The sequence below is a fragment of the Rousettus aegyptiacus genome, unplaced genomic scaffold (genome assembly GCF_014176215.1).
Source record: "Rousettus aegyptiacus isolate mRouAeg1 unplaced genomic scaffold, mRouAeg1.p scaffold_m13_p_2, whole genome shotgun sequence".
Classification (NCBI taxonomy): Eukaryota; Metazoa; Chordata; class Mammalia; order Chiroptera; family Pteropodidae; genus Rousettus; species Rousettus aegyptiacus.
In genome coordinates, this window is record NW_023416295.1 from 75369970 (window position 1) to 75384628 (window position 14659).

The 14659-nt window shown below is 33.2% G+C and overlaps 1 protein-coding gene across 28 annotated transcripts in view; it reads right to left on the reverse strand.

Annotated features, from left to right (window-relative positions):
• The window catches only part of R3HDM1 (R3H domain containing 1), a 161077-nt gene that overhangs the window by 109727 nt on the left and 36691 nt on the right, over nt 1-14659 (reverse strand). For 2 of the 28 annotated variants that reach the window (XM_036237735.1, XM_036237733.1), the window contains exon 1: nt 4528-5418. The exons of 24 other annotated variants lie outside the window; for them this stretch is intronic. The gene's annotated coding sequence lies outside the window, so the exon portion shown is untranslated. Of the gene's footprint in view, nt 1-4527; nt 5425-14659 lie in introns of those variants that run through there. 2 more of the 28 variants (XM_036237722.1, XM_036237747.1) reach the window with 2 other exon arrangements.

Below are 14659 nucleotides of genomic sequence, written 5' to 3' on the forward strand. Positions count from 1 at the left end.
CAGTAAAAATAGCTTAAAAACAGCTTGAGGTAGAACAAGTGTTGTCTTTTGGTTGCCATCTTCTACCTTCATACTCTATAAAAAGTGTGCAAATACTTTTATAGCTTGAAGATGCTCCTGCTAGGCATGAGTGAAAACCGCTGAGAACCTCATAGTCTCTAGAAATTCACACTATATACTGTATTCACAGAGTGGGCAGATAAAACTTCTCCTTAGAATATCTAAGATTCTGTCCAATTTAATTGGTTCAACTTCCTATGGCTTTGCACAAAATAAATAACTTGAGTTTAATACATTTCAGACTTGATTTTTAATGGCTTTCTTTCATTACTTCCTAGCTATGGCCACCATATTGAATTGTTTTAGTGGTTATTAATATTTAAGAAATTTCTTTGATTTTTCTTTACAATTGTTTTATTGGAGCTCAATGGGAGAATCAGTCAACTTTAGTTGTCATTCATTTTCTACCTGTTAAAAGAAGTTGTGGTTTGGTTAGCGGTTTGAAAATACTGAGTAATGTTCTCTCTCTCTGGTGATCCTGAATTGTAGTATGACATGAGATGTGCTTGGAAATCAGTCACTATATACATTCACACTACTTGAAAAAAAGCTGCATGTGAATTTTTTGGAAGTGCCTGCTGTAGAAGGAGCAAACCAAATATACTTTTTAGCACTGAAAACAAAAGAAAGGAGAAAAGATGTCAAATCGACATAGTAGACTGCGTAAATATAGCACTCATACATGTGCAGGTTCACAGACAACATTGCATATAGTTTTTGGTTCTCCAGACACCTACATATGAATTTTAGTTAGCAATTCTTGTTTTATGTTTTATATATGCCTATTATATAAAAAACATAAAATGTGGGTGGTTAACTAGGATTAATATAAAGGCACTAGAGAACAAAGATCCTTTATCTATGCATATGCGTGCACATACATATATGTGTATGTTTATACACACACATATACATACATGCACATACGCATATACGTATACGTATAGGGGAACAGTTGGCCCTCTGTATCCACAGGTTCTGCATCTGAGATTCAACAAATAACAAATCAAAAATATTTTTTAAAAAGTTATGTTGTTGCTGACATGTACTCTACTACAATGGTCATCTGTACGAAACATGTAGAGACATGTAGTTTTTTGTCATTATCCCCTAAAAATACAATATAACAACTATTTACATAGAATTTACACTGTATGAGGTATTACATGTATATGAGATTTAAAGTATATGGGAGTACTATGCCATTTTATTAAAGGGATTTGAGCATCCTCAGATTTTGGGGTCTGAGGGGTGTCCTGGAACTAATCCTCTGTAGATACTGAAAAATGACTGTGTTTGTGTGCACGCGTGCAAGCATGTGCATCTGTATGTGTACATAGAGATTTTTTTTTTAACTTGCTCTGAGACAAGTGAGAGTAGATTGCGAGATATTAACTGGACTTCTCTAGTTACTAAAATACATCTATGAAAGTCTAGGGCTTAGAAGAATTTAATCAAAAAAATAAAAATCATTGTATTAACTCTTAAGGATATCATGTAAATCAGAATGAGGGGTGGTCAGCTATGAAAGCGTGACAAGTAGATTTACACAGAAACAGTAGTTTTTTTGTCCTATATGACCCCCACTTTGCGCCCCTCCCCAAGAATCTAATTATATACCACAAAGAAGAACTACATAAGCAGTTGAGACACCAAAAGAACACAGAAATTAAAAATATTACATAAGTCCAGGGGAGGAGGGTTATACATGAAAATGATGTTTAAGTTAGCTCTAAAAAGATTTTCATCTTACATATCCTTCTTTGCTTTTTAAACACATATAACTGTAAATTTAATTTTCTTCCCTGTTAGCTCTATGCTAGTTAACACAAAACCACAGTGCTATTAAGATACACTATGCCTTCATCAAATTGCTGTCTTTATCTGTTGACAGTTGCTAGGTTTGTGATTATGTAAACAGATAAATGCTAAGTAAGTTTTTGTTTAAAGTTATTAAATACTAAAATATGAAGTACAAAATTGTGAGGAAAACATTTTTTAAATGTTTAAACTCTCTGTACTATTTTTGCTACTTCTTGTGCATTTAGAATTACTTCAAAATAAAAAGTCAAAAATGAAAGAAAAAAATTCTAACATATGGTGACTGTAAAAACATTTGGAAAATACAGAATGGTATTAAAAAAAACACCATTAGAGGTATAAAAATTAAGTTTACCTATAATCTGGAACACAATCGTGAAGTGGGATATTTTCTTAAGTATCTTGATAAGTTAAAATTTAAAAACTGCTAAAAACAAGTCTGAAAAATTAATAGAAAAATCATTTACGAGAAAAAGAATTCCCTTTAACAATCTAAAATGTATATCTTTGGAAGACAACATTTTAAACGATGATTTCAATATGTGATTATTTCAATCCACTTGTAATGCCCGAAACATAAGTTTCTAAAAATTAAAGAAATCAAGCAAAGTGTAAAATCTATTTATTTATTTACCCAATAGTTTTTTATAAAGTATAGATTTTGACATAAATTAAAATGTAACCTATAACTGCTATTAATTAACACCCCAAAATTTAAAGTCAAGGGTAGATCTGGTTCCAATGAAAACTGAAAATCTGCATGAAAATGAAAATTTAGTGAGTGTATGTGTTTAAGTAAGTAAAGCTTGGACAGGAGAAAGATCTGAGGGTAGGGTGGAAAAGGGAGCAAAATGCCAAGAGAAGGACAAAGGCAGAAAGACTGTCAGACAGAACGAACAGCAGTGAGGGTGACTGGGAGAGATACGAATTGGAATAGAGAGGTAGGAAGAAAGAGGCACAGAGAGTAACAGGAAAGTAAGAGAGAAAGAGGGAAGGGGTAGGAGGAACAGACAGAAAAAGGGGAAAAAGGAACATTTAGAACCAGAGACAAAGGGAGAGGGAAAGATCGATGATAGAGAGAAAAAGGGAGAGACAAACAGGGAGGTACAGACAGCTAGCCAGAAGAGATACCAGGGATAGGGAGAGCACAAGACAAGTAGAAAAGACGGACACACATACACATATACTGATAGACTGATTCATTCAGAGAGGAAGCGAGACACTTGAGACATCAGGTAGAGATGGAAAGAAAGAAAGGCAGAGAGACCTAGACAAGATGTGAGATCAATGGGCTGGGGGCGAGAGAGGGAGAAGACAGACAGGGAGAGGCAAACACTCAGAGACACACGCGTGCATGCACACGGCAAAGGGGAGTAGAGACAAACAGAAACCTAAAGAAATGAAAAAAAGAAAAGATTATAAGACGGAAAAAGTAAAATGTGACAAAGGATGTATAAAACAAGTTGCAGGCAAGAATTGAGAGTATGTGCTATTTTTTCCTTTTGTAGTTCTCAACATAAAACTTGAAAGAAAACCTGAAGCTTAAAAAAGAAATGATGATGAAATTCTCCTGGCATGAGATGGAAATAATGTACCCAATAAAAGGCCTTACTTTTAATAACAGCTATTACTATTTTCATGATCTTAATTACTTATATAGCTGCAAATCAGAAAGAAATAAAAGAGGAATAATGATATTAAGCATTGATAAAAGGTCCTTTAGTGATTTTCTTCTTATATCCTTTAAAATGGAGATGAGTTATTTCTCAAAATCAAAGCAGTTGCTTCACATGGAGAAGGGGAGGATTGCAAATATCAGAGCAATATGAAATACTGTTAAATTTTTGACTAATTCCAGGTAAAAAGCAAGCAAAACTTAAAAAAAAAAACAAACCTTTCAAACAAGTCAGTTTTATTTGGTATTTCCTATACTGTGAGATTCTAGTTTTGAAGAATCATAAAATGTCAAAGTAAATGTTAGTTTTCAGACAGTGTGGTTAGAAATCAGATAGTTTAAAAATATTAGTTGATTAGCATTTGCTCTTTTGCAATGTAATATTTAATTATGCTAAGCATAGCAATGACAGATCTAGGTTTTGCTCTGTTATAAGCACTTTAAAATTATTCTACCTCTTTCCCTGAAAAGGGTATAAAAATTTAACATCAATTTTGAAAGTTAAGTTCTTAGTAAGAAACTAAGAAAATTTAAGAAAATTTCCAAAAGAAGAATCTCGTCCACACTACTCATTCCATAATGAATTTTTAAAATTGAACAAGCCATAGAGTGTGTCTATTTTAGGATGAACCAGAAAGAGAAGTCATTTTTTCTACTGACAGTTTGTTCTGCTATACACAAATAACGACGAGCATTCATAGAAACTGTTTTATCAATAAGGTACAAAGAGTATCACAAATTTGGGGGATAGGGGAGAAGGAACTTGTACTACATCTGAGAAGTATGACTTCTACTCCTCATTCTATCAACCTAAACAAATACATCTTTGCAAAAATAAACAAAAACTTTGGATATGGAGATTTTGCCACACATGCCCCTAGCAAAAATTATGGTATTAAGTGAACAGAAATAACTTCATATATTTAATTACCTTTTGTACACATTTAGCGAATGAATCAAGAGTCACATACCTTCATTGTATTGGCATTTGCTTCATTATACAGAGTGAATGAAAATGTACTTTCCATAGTATCTGTAAACTGATGCTCTGCATTGCTCCTACAGAGCTCACCGCACACACAGCCAGCTGATTAGTCAGGCATTGAGAGAGTGCTGCTAGAGCAGTCTAAAGCACTTGCTGAGGACTCAGAGACAATAGAAAGTCAACAGCTGTATGTTGTGATGTCAGTAACTCTCTAGCCAGTCACCACCCAGAATATCTGAAACGCATCAGAAGCTATATTGAGCTCTTCATTAGCAATTCAGAAGCAATGATGCAAAAACCCATGAAACTGTGAATGTGCAAAGACTGTCAGGATTTTTGAGATTTCTTGCTGTTAAAATTCTGTTGCATACCGATGCCTGACCTCACACTGATGAAAGAAGGTGAGATCATGACATTTTCCTCTAATTCCATAATGAACAAGATGTATGGAATCTAGGCATGGCTTAATATATCAGATTTTAAATAATCTTCTTTGACACTTTAATATCAATAACAAAAAGCCTAAAATAAAATCAAAGACCATCTGTCTACAAAACCTGACATCCTATGTTACTTTTGCATCTTCAAACTGACTTAAATGTCACAAAGAAAGAAAAGGCATTAAGGGCATAATTCCTTGTTTTTAAATTTGTTTTTGCTAAAATTAAAACGAGCTTGCTTATTCTGGCAAGAGCATTACTTCTTCATACCAACAGATGGAGATAATAAGAGAACTGCGATCAGAGGACAATCCTGCCTTGTGTCAGATGCCTGTTGTCTATATCAGCTCAAGTGTTGAACTTACAAGAAAAGGAATCAATAGCAACAAAATTTAAAAAACTCAACGTTCAATAACTATGAAAATAAAGACAAAATAAAATGTAGAAAATAGGAAACACATTTTATCAATTGGGTGAAACACTGAATAAGAAGATATGTGTGTGTGTGTGCGCGCGCGCGTGCGTGCGTGTGTAATTCTAAACATTGATTTTTGTGATAGCTGGGTAAAGCACATGCCTGTTTCTCATTATGTGAAACAAATATCATACTTTCCATAAGCATCAGGAATGCTGTAAGAATCCTATCAGACAAGACTCAAACATTACCTGTATCATATGAAGAAACAAAATATACTAACCAGAAATACTTTTCTTTGCCACTAAAAGGTTATCTTATAGTTTGTATAATCCTACATCTAACAGATTAATAGTACTCTGTATACCAGCTCAGCAAACAGCGAAATAAGACACTGACTTTATAACTTGAAAATGTTACTGCCTTTTCAAAAACAGGCTCTATTTCAGCCTTATAAATAGATTTGTTAATAATAGATATAAATCCACAAAATCTTCCCTGACTATTCAAACAACAAAGGTGGTAAGAGCGAATATCAGTGATTTTTATCTGAGAGATTTGACATTAAAATTTCCTAAAATCCTGCCTTACGATCCTAAAATCCAGTGTACGATCCTTTACTATGCCCTGCACTTTTTGGTTCCTAGATACTTGTAAAAGGTGAAAATCAAATACCAGCCTGAGCACTCAAAAACAACTATCCAAGACTCTGACTTCTACAGAAATGGTTACTACTACTATCAAAGGGTACAAATGATTTTTTCTCAGATAGTCTTTATTACTTAATATATTCAAGGCAGCTTTCCTTAAAAACTGTAAAAAGAGCTCATTAAAATGGACAATCTAAAATGCAGAATAATGGACAAATTGAAATGCAGGATAGTGAAGGAACCCACTTTCATTGTGGCAAAAAATTAAAATGAGTATTTCTACTTGTCAGAAAATTCAGAATAAATACACTTGGATACATGAATAATATTTCAAATGACTCTATTTCTCTGAGTTTCAGAAACTGTTAGGCCTTATAAATCTAAGTAATTCCGAATTAGTGAAATCATAATTAAAATAATTTAAAATGCAGTTTTATTACTTTTAAGTATAAGCATGCTTCTAATTCTAAAGTGAAAGGACTTAGCTGTTAATAGTACACTCTTGATAACGAACCCTTAATTTAGGAACAACCTACAACCAGCTAGTAAGACACAACACCTTCATTATTATTTTTGGATACAGTATTAATTACATAAATTAGCTTTCTCTGTCCTCTGTAAGTGTTTGATACAAATAGTAAAATAGATTTAGAAAGGTTTCATATGATATCTTGGAATTGTGCTTAAAACATGCTGTCAAGGTCAGGTAACAGGAAAATCTTTCAAAGAATAAATCCTGAAAAAGAGAAATATGAATTAAACAAATTGAAGTTTGTGTTTGCATCTCAAATTTGGTACTGCATTTCTTAGAATGCTCAGCAATTTCATCTGCAAAAACAGAAGCACACTGATTCTATTAACACAGTGTTTAACTGTAGTTATAAGGTAAAGAGATAATTCCCAACTGAATTACAGAACTAGGGCAACGATGTGACTAATAACAGAAATTTAATTGTCTAAATCTAATTACTGACACTGTTGATAAACTTTCTAAACTTTTTGGTGCCTTAGCACTTAAATTACTTTTTAAGTGCTCAATCTTTAAAGCTGAAAATAACATTTGAACCTAATTCTCTAACATATTACCTAAGACATTCTAAATAAGAGTAAATGATTCTCATTGCAAAGGGCCATCTTATGGCAACTAATTTTGAGAAATTTAACATTTTAACATTCTACTTAGAAGTAGAAATCAGTATTTTGCAACAATAAATGTGGTTATAACCACTAATCTAATAACAGATTCTGGCAAGGATCATGAATAGATGACAAAAACCTAATGGATGAAAGATTGTTATTGAACAAGATATTTTTAAATTACCAATAACTTTACTTTCAAAGAGAAAAAGGATGTTTACAACCAGCAGACTCTACCTTGACCAAATTTAACATCATCAGTATGACAGGCTAACACTATATACCTCCTGATGTAATAAGGGACAAAAAAATTACCTATGTAGTTTTCCTCTTGAAGTATTTTTTCTAAATCTAATCATAAGAAAATGATATAACGAATTTAGACTGTGGACCATTCTACTGAATAGTTAGCTTGAACTCTTCAAATACCAGTTTTATGAAAGAAAAATAGGCAAAATTATAAAAGACTTAAGAGATACAACAAATTTAAAATGTTATCTATGACCAGATTCTGGTTTTTAAAAAGCTACGAAGGACATTTAGAGCATAAATATGGCTAATATATTAACTAATATTTTATCAATGTTAAATTTTGGAGGTGTAATAAAAAATATACTAACCAAAGGGAGGGGGGAGGTGGAGGGAGGAGTGCTATATTTACTGTAGCATTTTAACAAATCTTTTAAACTGTACTTTTATTAGGATTATTATTTTTTACAATGCTATGAAAGGGGGACAGGGAGGCTATTATTACATAGCAATACCTATTAGCAAATTTACTATATTCTTCTTTTGAAGACTATGTAATTTGAAGTAAAAATACTTCATTTTGAAATGTTAAAAACAGGATGCAGAGGGTATTATCCTGCTAAGAAAGGGTTCTTTCTGCTATTCCATGCCTAACAGTGTGGGTTTCTGCAACACCACCCACAACCCACTCTTTGTTTTGAGTAAGTTAGTCCCCCGAAGTGGTATTTATTTTGTGTTAGAGACATATACTAATAGTCCAGGGACAAAAGATGACCAAGGCATTTGAATCCTAGAAATTTCCTCATTCTAATAAAATTCTGCTAGTTTTAATGAAAGTAAAATTACAATAACACCAATGGAAGAAATTAATTTCTTATGGTCTATTTTTATTTTCCAGCCAGAATAGCCCACTCGATAAAAACACTTGTTTCTACAATCATCAATAAACAATAAAAGTACAAAAATCTTGACTCTTGGCTCAGTCAAGATACTTCTATTTATATCATACATCTTTAGTAAAATGTTTTTTGTTTTATGAAACGACAGAATTTTACATCTGAATGGATCTCAGAAGCATTCTATCTAGTTTACACCTTATTTCATAGCTCAGAAAACTAAAGCTCAGAAGTGGCATGAGTGACATGATGACTGTCTTAAAATAAACTAGATAGCAGTCTTAGCATAAAAGCTAATCAGATTAAGTAACAACTTTCTATCACACATTACTCAGAAGTGGCCCAATATTAACCTAGCCTAACCTTTGGGTTGTTTGCTCTTATTGGATTTGATAAATTGCAAAGGTGGATAATGTAAACGTGAAGGGATTATGCCCCTCATGGGATGAATTCCTTTCATCTTTGGAACCATAAAGTTCATTCAGAGACTGCTTTTTCCTTATGTTCTGTTGTAATGAGTCTCCAACTGTCCTAATACTTAGATTTTGATGCTAGGTAGCATTTTTAACATATGCTGCACCTGTGATTTTCTCCCCCCAAATGAAAGAATTTCATGACTTAAGTATTTCCTGACCAATACACATGCAGTTCGATTTAAAAAATATATAACATGTATTGAATGTTTCAGTTTGATCGCCTAAGATTAATGTCAATACATTTTTATTTGTTAATATTACTGAAACATGGCATGTGTATCTCACACCTGTCAGAATGGCTACCATCAATAAATCAAAGAATACGTGCTGGCGAGGATGTAGGGAAAAGGGAACCCTCATACACTGTTGATGGGATTGCAAATTGGTACAGCCATTATGGAAAACAGTCTGGAGGTTTCTCAAAAATTAAAAATGGATGTATCTTTTGACTCAGCAATTGCACTTCTGAGTATTTATCCAAAGAAAAGCAAAACAATAATTCGTAAAGATCTGTGCATCCATATGTTCATGGCAGCACAATTTACAATAGCCAAGATATGGAGGCAACCTAGATGCTCATCAACAGACAACTGGGTAAAGAATCTAAGGTTCATATACACAATGGAATATTACTCGGCCATTAAAAAAATTAAATCCTACCATTTTCAACAGAGATTATTATGCTGAGTAAATAAGTCAAACAAAGATAAATACCATTTGATTTCCATATAAATACCATATGATTAAATACTTATATGCAGAATCTAATGTATAAAAAGAAACTAATCAAAAACAGACTGACAAATATAGAGGATAATCTGGTGACAGCCAGAGGGGATGGGGATTAGGGGACTAGGAGATGGAATGAAGGGTTAAAAAAGTACAAATCAGTAGTTGATAGATGGTTACGGGGACTGAGAGCACAAAAGAGGGACTGCAGTTAGTTTTAATGTAAGGGCTAAGTGGAGAACCAGAGGAGAAAAAGCAATTAGGGGCATTGTTTCATAAACTATATAAATGTCTAACCAATATACTGTATACCTGAAACTTAATTAAATAAGTAAAATAAACGAATAAATAAATGTGGTGTATGTAGTATGCCAGGTAGTGAGTATGGTGCAAATATTAATTAGTTCTCATGACAATAATCCTAAAAGAGACATTATTATCCTTAGTTTAAAGCTGAAAAGACGGAGGTACAAATAGATTAAGTGACTTGTCTTTGTAGTGTTGGTGTAGTGCCAAGGAAGAGTAAGAGTTAAAAATGAGGCTGAAGATTTAAGCAGGAGCAAAAGCCTTGTGAGTGAAATTTAAGAGCTGGAATTTTCCCGAGACTAATCAGAGAGACAATAAAGATATCAGGTTAGTGACATGAACAGATTTTTCATGGGGGTGGGGGTAGGACAGCTGATATCACATAAATGAATGAGCCCTCTAAAGGACAGTGTATACAGAGAACAAGCAAGGAGTTGAAGACTGAGTCCTGTGGAATAAAATATTTTATTTATATCAAGTTTTGATAATACTGCAACAAATATATCAATAATAATACATGTATCTTGTGAGTCTATTCATCCTTAGTTCAAATTGTGACAGACCTGATAGCTAGCAAAGGTTGCTGTATTATTAAAATCTACCTGGTTTTTAAGTTCAGGTAACAAGAGTTCAGGCAGCAAGAGATACCAAAACTTTATGTTTTTAAAAACATTTTTTGGAAATAATTTTAGACTTGGGGAAAATTTGAAAAATAGCAAAATACTGTATATAGTTCTTTTGACTTCCCTAATAACGTGTTTCATAATTATAACACAATTACTGAAATCCACAAATTAACACTGATAAAATACTATTATCTGATCTATAGACCTTATTGAAATTCCTTAAGAAAATGAAAAATCCAGTTTTCCACCAATATTCTTTTTCCTGATCTAGGATCCAACTCAGGATTTCATACTGCATTTAGTTTCCTGTCCACTTACTCTCCTCCGATCTTCGACGGTCCCTCAGATTTTCAGTCTTTCATGAAATTTGTAATTTTGAAAAACGCTGGTCAGTTATTTCGTTGAATGACCATCAATTAGGGCTTGCATTCATTATGTCTTCTCCTAATTAGATTAAGAGTATTAACTTGTGGTAAGAATACCACAGCAGTGAAATTGTGCCCTTCTCAGGGTATCATATTTGGGTATACATGATGTTGACAGGTTTTATAACTGATAATTTTAACTTTAATTACCTGGTTAAAGTCAGGTGTCTGCTAGGTTTTTCATAGTTATTATTTTCCCCTTTGTAATCAATTCCTCTGTAAGGAAGCACTGTCCCTTCTCTCCATTTATGTATTTATTTATATGTATGAATATTTGGATATATATTTTATTCTGTGGATTATAATCCAACACTTCCATTTTTAAGATTACTTTCTGGTACCACACATTGTTCCAGGTTCATCTTGCATTTTCCTTGCCTTAGCTTTAGACTTAACCATTTCTTCAAGGATCCACAGTTCCTTTTTCTGGAGAATAATATTTAGAGAAGATCTGGGTACTCATGTGCTCACTGAGACTAGGGTCTCACTGCTTTGTCTCTCTCAAGACAAAGCTAGGACACACACATTCACACACCTATATTTATTTCTGTATTTCTGCATCTGCACTATATTAAAAAACATGGGTTCATATGGATACCTTCAACTACAGAGAAAACAAGGTTCAATTCCATCTATTCTTTTCATCTGTAACTGCTTACTCAACGGCATGAAATCACACTTTCATTATCTGGAATACATTCAGTTATTTGTTCAATCTCAGTATAAACGAAAGTCAGTTTCCGAATCCCTAATACCTCTGTGAGCAACACATTTACTACAGATTATAATACTTGTTCTTTTCATCTTTAGTCGTAGAATACATAATCAAAATACCGTTTTCCAAAGTTCGTTCCCTTTCTTCCCTACTCAAGTCAGTTTGATTATGTTGTTCATTTCCAATAGAGTTAGGTTCATTTGTGTTTGTATTCCATCTTGAAATCCATCCCCTCACCACCCACCACATACCCATCGAGATGGATTTTTATTTATTTTTGAAGAGTATGTGAAAAACTATCAGAGTTCTAAGAGTCACAGTTATACAAAAAAAAACAAAAAATGTAGTTGGAGAAGTGTTGCTTCCCTCTCATCCTTAGTACTCATTCCCATTACATCCAATCTTTCTACCCTCTTCCCACTCATTTCCTACAGGAAACCAATTTCAATAGTTTCTGGTTTTTTTTTTTTTTAACTCTTTTCTTAATCGCACCGTAACAGTTCCGAGATCGTCCTCATTCTTTCTTACAGCTGCATATTACTCTATTGTGTGGCTGTATCATAATTTATTCAGCCATCCTTCTGTATGGGCACTTCAATATTTTGCAATCACAAACACTCCTAAAATGAATAAATTTGTGATGCTGAAGGGAGTCTTTAGAGAAGATTCCTAGAAGTGGGATTGTTGGGTCAAAAGTACATATGTAGATTTACTAGGCACTGATTAATTACCCTCCACAAGAAGGGCTATGCCTGTTTGCCCAGCAGCATTGTATAACAAGGGTGGCTACTTCCCAACAGTCTTACAATAGATCACGCTGCCATTCTTTTTAATTTTTGCCATTCTGATAAGAAACGGTATCTCAACACTGTTTTACTTTGTATTTCTCTAATTTTGAGGGTTTTTTTTTTTGTATTTAAGGCTTATATTTACATTATTTGTGAGTTGTCCATTCATTTTTTTTCCGTTTTTCTATCACATATTTGGTCCTTAGTCAATTTTTTTTTTTTTTTGAAGGGGCATCCTTCAATTACTAAGAGTTCTTCATATATTAGAGATATCAGCTTTTTGTATATGTGGAAACATTCTGTCTTAGTTTGTTGGCTGTGTTTTGACTTTTTCATGGTGGTTTTGCCATGCAAAATTTTCTTATTTTTATGTAGTCAATTTACCAGCCTTTTACTGATTCTGGATTTTGAGCCGTAGTGAGAAAGTCTTCCCCTGCTCCAAGGTTAAAGGAAATCTCATGCTTCCTTCTAGTACCTGCATTATGTCTATCTTTCTCCCTTCCCCCTTCTCTCCCTCTCTGTCTCACATTTAGATTCTTAATCTATTTGGAGTTTATTCTTTTATTTCTTCTGGTAACAACTTTATTGATATATAATTCATATTACCACACATTTCAACTATTTAAGTATCTAATTTAATAGTTTTTAGCATATTTATAGAGTTGCATGACCATCACCACAATCAACTTTAAAGCATTTTCATCGCCCCCAAAAGAAATATTATACCTTTCAGCAATCATTCCCCTTTATTCCAAACTTCCTCAGCCCCTGGCATCCAATAATCTACTATCTGTTGTTGTAATCTGCGTATTATAGATATTTCATATAAATAGAATACAATATGTGGCCTTTTGTGACTGCCTTATATCATTAAGCATAATTTTTTCAAGTTGCTTCCATGCTGTAGTATATATCAGTATTTTTTATTGCTGTATAATACTTCATTGTATGGATATACCACAGTGATTTATCCATTTACCAGCTGATAGACATTTAGGTGGTTTCTACTTTTTGGCTATTATGAGTAATGCTATGAACATCTTTGTACATATTTTTATGTTGAATTTATTCATGTACAAGATGTAGATCTAATTTTATCTCTTTCCAAATGGCTACACAGATATCCTGGCACCACTTGTTAAAAAGTCCATCTCTATCTCACTGATTTGAAATGCTGCCTTTATTTTTTCCATCTGAACCTTGGTTTGTTTCTGGGCTTTCTATTCCACTGCTCTATTTGTTTATTCAGGAGTCAATAGGACACTGTTTTAATTATATAAGTTTTATAGTACAGTAGTTGCCTTTATCCAATGTTTCACTTTCCTGGGTTTCTGTTACCCGTGGTCAACTGAGGCCCGAAAATATTTAAAGGAAATTTTCAAAAGTAAACATTTCAGAAGTTTTAAATGACACATTGTTCTGAGTAGCTAATGAAATCACACACTGTCTACTCTGTCCTGCCCAGGAGATGAATCAATCCTTTGTCCAGCAGAGCCACACTGTATGTACAGGACAGTAAGATATTTTGAGAGACCACATTCACAGAACTTTGTTTACAGTATATTTTCATAATTGTTCTATTTTACTAATTATTATTGTTAGTCTCTTACTGTGCCTAATTTATAAATTAAACTTTATGATAAGTATGTATAGGAAAAAACATACATATATATGGTTTGGTATTACCTATGGTTTCAGGTATCCATGGGGAGTCTTGGAATGTATCCTCTCCCAGATAACTGGGGACTGCTATACATGTTTTAATGTCTAGCAGAGGTAGTCCCAACTGGCAGTTTTCCTTCACTGACATCTTTATAATGTCCAATCATACTATTCAAGTCCACTCTTGTGGCTTTCAAATTTTTACAAAAAGTATATAGCTTTTGCATATTTAATTTTATTCCTAAGTATTTAATCTTCTTTGTTGCTATTGTATGTGGGTTTTTTCACTACCCTATGACTGCTACCTGGTAACTGTTTGTGTATATGATGCTATTAATTTTTCTAAGTTAATTTTATATCCTACTACCTTACTGAATTCTTTTTATTGTTTGAATTAGTTTTAGCAGTGATCATCTAGAGTTTTTTAGCTACACTACCATACAATTTGAAAGAGACAGTTTTACTTCCTTAGTCTCATGCCTCTGATTTCTCATCTAAATACTGGTTAATACCTCTATTACAATGTGGACTATTAGTGGAGACTGTGGGACTTGCCTTGGTTTTTGTATACTGTGTAAATACTTCAAGTTTTCTGGCTTTAGGA